This window comes from Carassius gibelio, chromosome A7, assembly GCF_023724105.1.
Source record: "Carassius gibelio isolate Cgi1373 ecotype wild population from Czech Republic chromosome A7, carGib1.2-hapl.c, whole genome shotgun sequence".
Classification (NCBI taxonomy): Eukaryota; Metazoa; Chordata; class Actinopteri; order Cypriniformes; family Cyprinidae; genus Carassius; species Carassius gibelio.
This window is the reverse complement of record NC_068377.1, coordinates 3,495,106-3,506,909: the sequence shown is the minus strand read 5'-3', so window position 1 is coordinate 3,506,909 and position 11,804 is coordinate 3,495,106.

The window sequence follows — 11,804 nt, the reverse complement described above, 5'->3', positions numbered from 1 at the left end:
GCGACTTTGATCTTGACAAAATATGATGGCTTTAATCTCAGTGCAACTTTGTTCTAAATGACATTTTTTAATTTAAAATTGCAACAACTTTGCTCCTCAAAACATTGACTTCAATCTTGTGTTGCAAGGCTATTGATATGACTAAAGACTTGTAATTTTGACTTTATTCTTGAAATATTATTACTAGAATCTGTTGCTGAGCCTTTATTCTGACTATTTTGACTTTATTATTGCAATTTTAAATATTTTTACATATCTCTAAAACGCAGCAAAGGCCTACTAGCAGAATAAGTTTAAGCCAAACTATAAATAATAATAATAATAATAATAATTTATAGTGAAATTATACTAATCAAAGTAAGTGTGTAAACTTTCTGAATTGGATGCATGGTAAACTGTAGGTTTGCATTAATTTCTAGTTACAGTGGCATTAAAATTCAACTTAATCACTTCTGTTATTTAAAATACTTTCAGATGTAAGTGGTATTTGATTACCACCCATTTAACATGTTACTGTAATGAAAAACATTTACACATTTACACATTTAACATTTAGCATAGGCCCAGATGTTAAATTTATAATATATGCAAATGTTAAAACAGTTTCTACATTGCAAGTTTTGTCATTTTAACCGATTGTTAGTACTCTGTGTATTACGGTAATGATTCAGCGCTTCTGCGCCGGTTTCTCTGCTCTGTTGTGAATGTGTGTGAAAGGTCATAGTTAGTTCATTTCCACTGTAGGATAATAAACAACACAGAGTCTCACATTTAGTCAGACGTATGTGCATGATCTGTTAGCCTTTAAAAGTATAATTTGTGGCAGGGGCGTGTCTAGGGGGAGGCTGGGGGAGGCAATGCCTCCCCTAGGATAAGCCCTGCCTCCCCTGAGAAATGATCTGTCCCTCTGATGATAAATTAAAAAGTTAAAGTGGATTGTTTTGTGCATATTTTCCATAGCTTGCAGATTGGTCTGATCCAACAAAAATCCAGTTTGGCGCTGTTTGACAGTGCGCGCGCTTCGGGGGTACGCGCTGTTTACCTGGCAGAGCTTTAAAGCAGTGGCGTGTCCAGAAGCCAAAGGGTGGCAAGAAAATTAGATTTGCCAACCCTAAACAGCGTTTGGGATCGAAGTGCATTGACAGCTGAACACCCTGATTTTGTCCTCGATTTCTGCCGAGGGTAGGATGTTAATAGTTTTGGTTGTGGGGGATAAAAATGTCTCCACAGTCTGCTTTCGAAGAAATATCGTTGCATTGTGTGCTGCGCACATTCTATCAGCTGCAGTTCTGGCCCAGCGGGATTAATATACTGCGACATACATTAACATCACAGTTAACTCATTCACATTTTTTTCATCTGTTTAAATCCTTAATGGTTATTTAAACGTTTAATTCGTGTCCTTTTCTGACGTGCGGTTTTTCTGAGCACAAAGTGCGGCCCGAAAACGAAAAAGCCCTTCGAACTGTGCCTGATTACTAAGTTATGTTTTGTGCTAATACTGTCAAAACACACAAGGTTTGTGTATAGACTCATATGTTTAAAACGAAAGTAAACAACTGAAAGAAACAGATGCATGTCTGAATATTAGAGGCGCGCAGGCAGGTTTTTTTTTCAAATTTTATTTCTATCATTTCTGTTCTATTTCTATTTCTGTTTATACACTCACATGTTGTCCAAAACCTATATTAACTTCTTTCTTGTGCTGAAAGCAAAAGAAGATATTTTGAAAAATTAGGATAACCAAACAGTTGCTGGTCCACATTGACTTTTATAGTAGGGGGGAAATTACTCTGGAAGTCACTGTGAACCAGCAACTGTTTGGTTTTCCACTTTCTTCAAAATAGAGTTTATGTTTAGTAGAAGAAGGAAACTCATTCAGATTTTTTTTCTTCACTATTTAAATTTATGGGTGAATTATATGTTAATGAAACAACAAACACACAGAGAAAAATCAATACTCTATACTCTTGACTGAAAAACTTTAATTCAGTTGCTTTAATAGGAATCAGTGTATATAGTTTTTATTTTTATATTTGTTCATTACATTTTTTTAATGCTCCTTCTAAATACACCCCTTTTACCTGAAAATGAAGCACTTTATTTGTATAATATCTGTATTTGTAATGTGTATCTTTGTTCTCATTTTTTAATAACAAAGATAAAATAATGACAAAGATTTTCATCCATGCACTTTGGCCTAAATATCTGCCACACTCTTTCATATTTTGTTACCTTAAAAGGCTTTACAATAGGGAAATTAGTTTGGCTGTGATGCTCAAACAGCTTGCAAAATAGAAAAACCAACATGACAAAGAATCAGGATAAAATCATGGTATTTTCTAAAAAAAAATAAAAAATTGTTCGATTTTTATTATATCACCCAGCCCTGTGGGAGACCAAACCCATAGACTCCAACCCCCCATAAAATAATAAAAATATTTGCCTATGGCAAGCACCACTAATAATTTAAAAAAAAATGAAACTATATTTAAAAAAAGTTATGTTGCCTCTGCTAATCATATCATAATTGAAATTCTTATAGTTTTACAAAAATAGCTTTTATTTCAACTCTCTAAATCTCCTGACACCCTGTAGCCTAATATATTTCTAGGCCTACGTATTTACATTTATTCATTTAGCAGACACTTTTATCCAAAGCCACTTACAACCACAGAATAACATTCAAATACTGTTCTCATACTGTTTAAATGAGCATATCAAAAAAATTTTTTACCTGGGGCCGCATTCACAAATAAACTTATAAGAGGCTACAAGTAGCTCCTAACTGGTGAATTTAAAAGAAACAACAAATAATGACTGCTAATGTGTTTTATAATGAGTAATTCACGAAGCATTTCAGCCCTAAAAGTAGCATCTACTTCTGGACCAGCTTAAAAGAAGAAACAAATTAATTAACCTCCTGTCTATACAAACGTAATGTAAGATTCATTTAAAGAACTCTCTTGTCCTTCTCGGTAACCTACTTGTGTAACACGTCTTCTCACAAGCAAACACCTGTCACTCATTATCAGGCAAACACTCTGATCTGTTATATATATATTAATCTGTCATATCTGTTGACCTGGTTTAACTTTTATGTGACAGCCCTATAGTCTAATAGGGGCCCTGTGTCTATCTCTGGGTTCCTGGCTTAGAAAAAGATATGCATTAAAAAATATTGTGTGTAATATAGCTTAATTTTGTGCGGATATTTTCAATTGTCTATGTTGCCCCCCCAAACAAGCCAAATGCCCCCCCAAACATGACATCCTGGTAACCCCTCTGATTTGTGGTCTGATCTAAATGCAAAGCTTCCTGCAGTGCACTGAATCAGGAGAGAGATCTGTTATTTGATTTCAAGAACATTCTGTACATGAAGATGCACAAACATCACAGCTGAGATAAATATAGTGGTTCTGTGAAGCCTAGAGATATGCCTTATCACTAAACCACACAAGCAGTTTATATTTGCGATCAGTAATCTCTTTCAGCAGCAGATATATCAGAGCAATAAACCTGATTGCAATGTTACTGGCTTATTGCTTTTTTATTATTATTGTTATGTAAATGGTGGCAAAAGCAATATGAAAATGTTCAGTTAACGCCTGCATTCTATTCTTCCATGTTCTTGTTTTTCTAAAGTTCATTAACCCTAACTCTGTAAACTGTTTATGGTTGCCTTGCAACTTCTCACATTAATATAGAATTCAAATTATGTTTATATTTGTTTTATAGTGGCTTTGAATGTAGCTGATCCAATCAGATGTTTTTGTTTTATTAAAATATTTTATCTCGATAAAAACAAGTAGAAGTTACATTAAACATTTATTAGGTTACATGCCTAAATGTTCAATATTTCATCTCTTTTCTGTAAATATCCATCTCTCCTTCTCATGTATCTTTACAGAGGGGAAAAAAATGTCATACAGCAGTCATTTGGCCTAAATATAACACATAGTCAGTTTCCTGATAGCTGAATGTATTCATACTGAAGCACAGCTTCCTCATTAAGATATTGGACTTGAATGTGCTTTAGGAAAACATGTCCACTAGATGGTAGTAAACTCTTGTAAAAAAGAAGTACACTAAACAGTATTAAACATACAGCTTCATCTCAATAATGTCGTGGAAAAGTTCATTTATTTCAGTAATTCAACTCAAATTGTGAAACTCGTGTATTAAATAATTCAATAAAAAGTTTTTTTATTGGTTTCATTAAGAATTCTAATTTGTTGAGATGTGAATTGGTGGGTTTTTGTTAATGTGAGCCAAAATCATCACAATTAAAAGAACCAAAGACTTTAAAACTACTTCAGTCTGTGTGCATTGAATTTATTAAATACACGAGTTCCACAATTTGAGATGAATTACTGAAATAATTAAACTTTTCCACAACATTCTAAATCATGTACTTATGCACTATTCTATGATGTTTTTAGTATAAATAGTGCGAGTAGTGCCTTCACACTGAAAATTCCAAAAAGAATTATGGATTATGCACTTAAATAACGGGGGAAATGAAGTGTGGAATGTCGAGCTGTGTCCCAAATGACGCACTATACACTGTACTTGTCAGGATCTTGGCAAGGAGGAACTCAGGTGCAGACAGGATTTACAACACAAACAGGTTTATTCACAAAAAGGGGAAAATAAAAACCCACGAGGGGGAAAACAAGGGCTAGGGTAAACACTAAATGATTCTACAAAACACAATAAACAAGGTAAACAAAGACTGAACACTAACTACTAACAAACACTCACTGCAGGACAAAAGACTTCGAGGAGTTTCAAGGACAAGGTACAATCACGAATGATGAACACATATGAGGTACACAAATCACAATGAACCGACGCAAGACAGAGCACACTAGGAGACCTAAATAGGGGAAACAATCAAGACACGACAGGTGGCACAGATGGGACAATCAAGACACGACTAGGTTAACAAGGGGGGCGGGGCAAGGGAACGAGACAACACAAGCACATGGCCCAAAGACAAGGCCATGCGCTTGTACACAAAACACGGGTCTGTCATGATCCTGCCTCAAGACTAGGAAAAATCAAGGACACGAGGGCAGAATCATGACAGAACCCCTCCCTTAAGGAGCGGCTTCCAGACGCTCCTCAAGGGAACATCAAACACGGGACACGACTGACATGACAGACTGGGACACCGACACAAACCAACAAGACATGACAAATAATAACAAAGGCAGACATGAATACACGACGGCAGGGTTAGGGTGACAAATCAAAAAAAACAAACAGGGAAGGGGAGGAGGCGGGACCACAAAGTTCATGGGGGACAGACCAGGGTGAGTGGGTGGGGCAGGAGTTTTAGGAGGACAGGACGAAGGCTGACGACGGGGGGTACGGGCAGGTCTGGGTGGTGAGGGGCGGGGTCTCGGGACAACTGACAGGGGACATGATAGGAGCAGACAAGGGACGCGGGGCAACACTTACGGTACGCGGAGCAAGACTTACGGGACGCGGGGAGACGACAGCTGGACACGGGACGACAACATCTACTGGACACGGGACATCTACGGGACACGGGGCAACATCTACTGGACACGGGGGGACAACAGGACACGGGACATCTACGGGACACGGGACATCTACGGGACACGGGGCCACATCAACAGGATACATGACTTCATCAGCAGGACACGGGGCAACACTCACGGGACACGGGGAGACGACATCAGGACACTCTGGATTTCTGGGGACAGGGTCTGAGGACAAGACAGGACTGACGGGGACTTCTAGGATACGGACAAGACTAGACAAATAATCAGAAAAGGCTTTAGCCGCTAAGACAATAGGCATCTCCTTACGAGATGAGATACACTGAACTAAAGTCTTTGCTGCAGAATCGGCCGCGGCACTCTCCTGCGCTCTCACGACTGCCGACTTGCATACTGCCCTCTTCTTTGCCGGCTCGGGCACGCCAGCGCTCACCGCTGCTGGCTCGTACACGCTCACCGCTGCTGGCTCGTACACGCCAGTGCTCTCCGCTGCTGGCACGGGAACGCCCACCGCTGCTGGCACGGGCACGCCAGCGCTCACCGCTGCTGGCACGGGCACGCCAGCGCTCACCGCTGCTGGCACGGGAACGCCCACCGCTGCTGGCACGGGCACGCCAGCGCTCTCCGCTGCTGGCACGGGAACGCCCACCGCTGCTGGCACGGGCACGCCAGCGCTCTCCGCTGCTGGCACGGGCACGCCAGCGCTCTCCGCTGCTGGCACGGGCACGCCAGCGCTCTCCGCTGCTGGCACGGGAGGAGACAGGGTCACAGGACCGGCAGGCCCCCTCTTCCTCCTCTTCCTCCTTGGGCGCGGTGCAGAGGCCACAGCTGGGTCAGAGGCGGGTTGGGGGAGTTTGGTCTCGGGCAGGGCAGTCTCGGACGCCGAAGACTCAGAAGTTGACTCCCATGAAAACCGTCTCCCTCGTTTCATGGGGAGACTGCTGGCTGAGGAGGGCACCTCAGGACTCTGGGAGGGGCTTGCCTGACCCCCCAGGGTTGCCACGGCCAGGACACGACCCTCCGGGATCGCCGGCAGCTGGGTAGGTGGGGACCTCTGGGGCTCCTCCTCTCGCCCGCTCGCTCCGGAACGACCTCCCCTGGTCCCCCGGAACACCACAAGGCGAGAGCCCTCAAAACCATCTCGCTGGCTGGCTGATGCCATCCAGCATTGCCTCCTGTCTGCTGAGTTCCTTGGTGGTCGGTTCATTCTGTCAGGTATTGGTAAAGGAGGAACTCAGGTGCAGACAGGGATTCTCAAACAAAGGGTTTATTACAAAAAGGGGAAAACAAAACCCACGAGGGGGAAAACACGGAGCAAGGTAAAGACTAAATAACTAAAACAGGACTGGACTAACAAGATAAACAAGGACTCTAAATACTAACTATAAACAAACACTCACGGTAATACAAACACTTCTTTAAGGAACAATCACAGAGTGGCACAATCACAGGTACAATGAACCGACGCAAGACAGAGCACACTAGGAGATCTAAATAGGGGTACTAATCAAGACGCGACAGGTGTTACAGATAGGACAATCAAGACACGACTAGGTTAACAAGGGGGGCGGGGCAAGGGAACGAGACAACACAAGCACATGGCCCAAAGACAAGGCCATGCGCTTGTACACAAAACATGGGTCTGTCATGATCCTGCCTCAAGACTAGGAAAAATCAAGGACACGAGGGCAGAATCATGACAGTACTACTCATACACTATGTACTTATACACTATGTACTCAATCACGTAGCGTATTATATAAGGTTATTTTGTCATTCATTATCGCAGGCTGATAGCCCCTCCCCCTTCGCTAAAAATCTGCGACAGTTGAGTGTCCAACATCCCTTTTTTTTTTTTTTTTTTTTGGGTTATTTAAAGTTCACTTTTTCTTTTTGGAATTTTAAGTGTGAATGCACTACTCACACTATTTATACAAAAAGTACATGATTTGGGACGCACCTTTGGACACTTCATGCACTCAACTGTCTAATATTTAATTATGTAGTGAAGGGGGAGGGGCTATCAGACTCCGATAATAAATGACAAAATAACCTTATATAATGCACTACATGATTAAGTGCATAGTGCGTCATTTGGGACACAGCGACTTTCATGCTTCTTAAAACACTTAAGTACACTTTTAAAAAGTACACTTTATAATAATGTCAAATTAAACTTTTACTGTTAAATACATTTCAAATCATTATGTTTAATAATCTTTTATTGTGCTTTAAAGAAGTACACTTATTTTGATGACTAACATACTAACACACGTTTAAAGTACTTGATTGTAATTTTACCCGTAGTGTGTAATTCGATGTTTAAACTTAATATTTACTCATTTAAAATATTTAATTAATTAAAGTTAATAAATTTTTACTGGACTGCAACTTTATCGTTCCAAATATATAATTGCATATTAAAATAAGTTTCAAATGGTATCAATCTAATTTATTTTAATGCTTGTCAGTGCATTCAGCAGTACTTTAAGTATATTTCAAAGACAACAGAAGTATTTACGAAATGACACATAAAAATGTATATAAGTCCTACTTAAGATGCTCAAAAAGGTTAAATAAATTTAAACTATAATATATGTTTAATTGCAATGACCATGCATTCAGAAATATCAGAATACATTATATTCAGTTCACACTTAAGTTATTATTTCCATGATAAATGCTACTTTGAAAATTAACCTAACTTGTACTTTTTTGTTAAAAGTGTACTATAGTAACATTCTAAAAATATATGTGCATGTTGGCAATATAATAGTTCTTAACATTACTGCAGATTTCACACATGTATGCCTATGATTACCTGTAATCCATATACTGTGTGAGACTGCCTTCATGAATGTAACTGGGTGCCGCTTCATTGTTCATCATACTGAGAATTCTACAATGAAAGCAAGCAGGTAAAACACAATAATAATTATCACGTCTACTAGTGCATGCGTGAATGGAATTCTTCTGCAGAAAGCTCACTTGATGTTTGGTAACTTGCATCAGATCTCCTCCACGATAATGGGACGGGTTGCTGATTTTGTTCTTGTAGATCCACAGGGTGTTGTAACATGTGCGCTGTAGTTGTTGCAGACCAGGATGAGTGTGCTGAGCTTCTCCAAACTGCCCAAAAGAGCTAGGTTACGTTAGCAACTCAGTTAAGAGCAGTCACATGAAAAGTTAACTCTATATATCCCACTGTATCATATTTGATAGTCTATGCAAATTTCAATGGCCTCTATGCTTTCTAGTTATATACTTTTTTGCAACTACAAGGCCTTTTAGTATAATGTAAAAAACGTCCACCTTCAGCTCGTGGTTCATGTGTCTTTTTGATGTGAAGTCTTTAGGGAGTTAAATATAACTTTTATATTGTTAGTAATATTGATGAACACTGAAGGTGTACCTGATTAAGCATGCATTATTTTCTAGAAAAAAAATCAAGTTAAAATGTACCGTATAACCATCAGGCTTCCAGGGAATAGTTATGTGTTCATGTATCAATCATCATTGTATTGCAGTGCATTATATGTTAATAAAATGTGCGGAGCTTTGACCATTAAATTAAGCATTTAAATATCTTCTTATATTGGGAGATATAGAGTATATATAATACTTTTTATTGAATACAGATGTCAGTAAGAAACATTTAGTTTAAATATTCCAATTTACTTCCTCTATGTCCTTAATTTAATGTTAGTTACACACGCGACAAAGACACCTGATTCCTAAAAGGATACTCATCCACAGTGAGTTATAACTGAGATCCAGAACCTCCAGAGAGCCCTGCTGCTGAAGGATGGTCTCGTAGGGGACCTCTATGAGGCTCTTGTAGGCAAAAGAGAGTCTCTGGAGGCCCAGGACCACGGCAGGACCACCAGGGGTCGAGGTCCCGGTCTCCACATCACTGCTCTCACACTCTTCACTGCTCCTCCACCACGGCATCAGGACACATAATGAGCGGATCCAGCTCCTGACACTGGAGAAAGATGTTTTAGGGTTAGTTAAGGGTTGAGTTGTTTTGGTGCATGGTCAATTAAAGCTAAAATATCTGGGTATGTTTGCTGTAAAACCAACTTTTTACAACAATAAAAACTAATCTTATTCAGAGACAAATACACTGATGCACTCCACCTGTCTCCACGTTAAGATTTCAAATCTTATATTTTTCAGTTGCAGCCACGAGCTCAAAAATATCAAAATATTTTAATAATGGTGCTATACATTGCACTAATCAACATTCCACTAACAAACTGAGTTCTTCTGCTAACACTGTGTGACAGTCCAAGTAACCAAAAAAGGGCATAAATTCATAGCCTTGGTGCATGAAGAAGATCTGTAAAGTTGGAAAGACTAAAGCCTCAAATCCAAAGAGATATTCTTTATCAAAGTGAAGACTCTGCTACGCCCCCTTCATTTAAACACTCCCCCACATTTCTACATCACTATGTGGAAATATTAGCATAATGCCACCCAAATGTCCACTCAAAGAAAGAAGATGTTGTTTCAGTAACCGCAGTTAGTGTTGAAGCAGCCACATCAGGGTGATGCTGTGTGTATCTAGACGAAAGCAAAAGCACTTTATTTGTTCTTCTTGAAAATAGATGCATTTAGGAATCTTTAAGATGACTTACAACAGAAAAGCAATGCATTTTATGGATGACTGTTTGTTGAACCTGGGAGAGAAGGTCATTCCGACTCAGTTCTGTCCTCAAGCACTTTCCCAGAAGTTGACCGTACATCAGAACACTCACCAAAGGAAGGATCTGTTTTCTGCACACCACTTAACTGGACTTCAGCAACGTAATTCAAGCGTGTTTTTACTCACATCAGTTCCCACTAAAGCCAGGCTTGGTCATCTGCTCACATCTGGGAGATCCAGAGGGGGCTTGCCAGCGAAGGTCAGTAAGGTCCACATGGTCTCCAAACATGTCCACCTGATGGTGGGCCACTGCACACACAGGAAAGGTGGACAGACTCAGGGAATACAATATCACTCCCCTCTCCCACCACAATAGGTCTGGGAAAACCTGGCCACCTGCTAAGGTCATTCCCCAACACAAGACCTACCCCTTCAAATGGCAACTTGGAACACACTCAAAGGTTAACCATCCCAGTCACAAAGTAAGACTGTGTACCTTCTTTTGTTGCACAGGAGAACACGCAAGTGGAATTTTGGGTCACGGAGTTTACATGTGAAAACTGATCATTCGACGTGTGGATAACAGAAAATACATTTCAGTGTGGTAGGACAAACTCATCTGCCAGTAAAGTAGCATCCAGATGGGAAGTTACGTTGCTTATTTAGAAGAACCGATTTAGGTAAACATCTTTTAAAAATACTACTACCCCACTTTTCAAGTAGTGCTCTCTTCCCCAGTGCAAATTCTACATGCGTCTGTGTTGATGCTTGCATACTTGCTCAATTTCTGGTGATGCACTTTTGTCACGAATTCAGTTCTCTCTGAGAACAGCGGCTTTAACAGTCTCATAATCAAGACTTTCCTCAATTGGCAATGCTGTGCAAATTCCTTGTGCTTTGCCTTTCAGACTACATTGCAGAAACAATGCCCACTTATCCTTGGGCCACCCCAAGCTTACCTGCAACCTGCTCAAAAGCAACAAGGGAAACATCAACCTCAGACTCGCTAAAGGGAAGCACACGCTTGATGATTATGAACACATTCATGATTTTGCTCAACATCTGCAGTGTTATGTAGCTAAGGTGTGAAGGAAGTAGAAGGAACACTGTTGGGTATATGCCAGCACACACCCGCTGATCAAGTGTCTGATTACCTGTTTGGTTGCCTCTCTCGGTACTTCTAAATAAAAGGAGTCTGCAATCAAAAGCAAAGGCTTTTTCCTACATTCATGGTAAACCAATGTGGTGGGAGAAAGGGTAAATGCGGTCAAGTCAAACTCCAAATGAAAAATCACCAAAGACTTCACTTCCTCCCTCTCACAAGAACAGAAACAGCCGCTGCATTTTACACATGTTTTGTGATTGCTGTAAAGCACTTCGCCGGTTTGGTGGAAATTCCTACCCGCTCACTTCAATATTTCTTAAACTTTTTTTTTTTTTGTTCTTCAGAAATTAACTGTAGGCTGTATGTTATTCATCCGAATTAAAAAAAAAAAAACACAGATTCAAATAGCAATTTGCCACAGTCCTAAACCTAATCACATAGAGTTGTACACTCCAGAAAGAGAAAGCATGATTTCAGTGCAAATGAAACTAGATTACAGGAAAATATCACATCAGTTCAT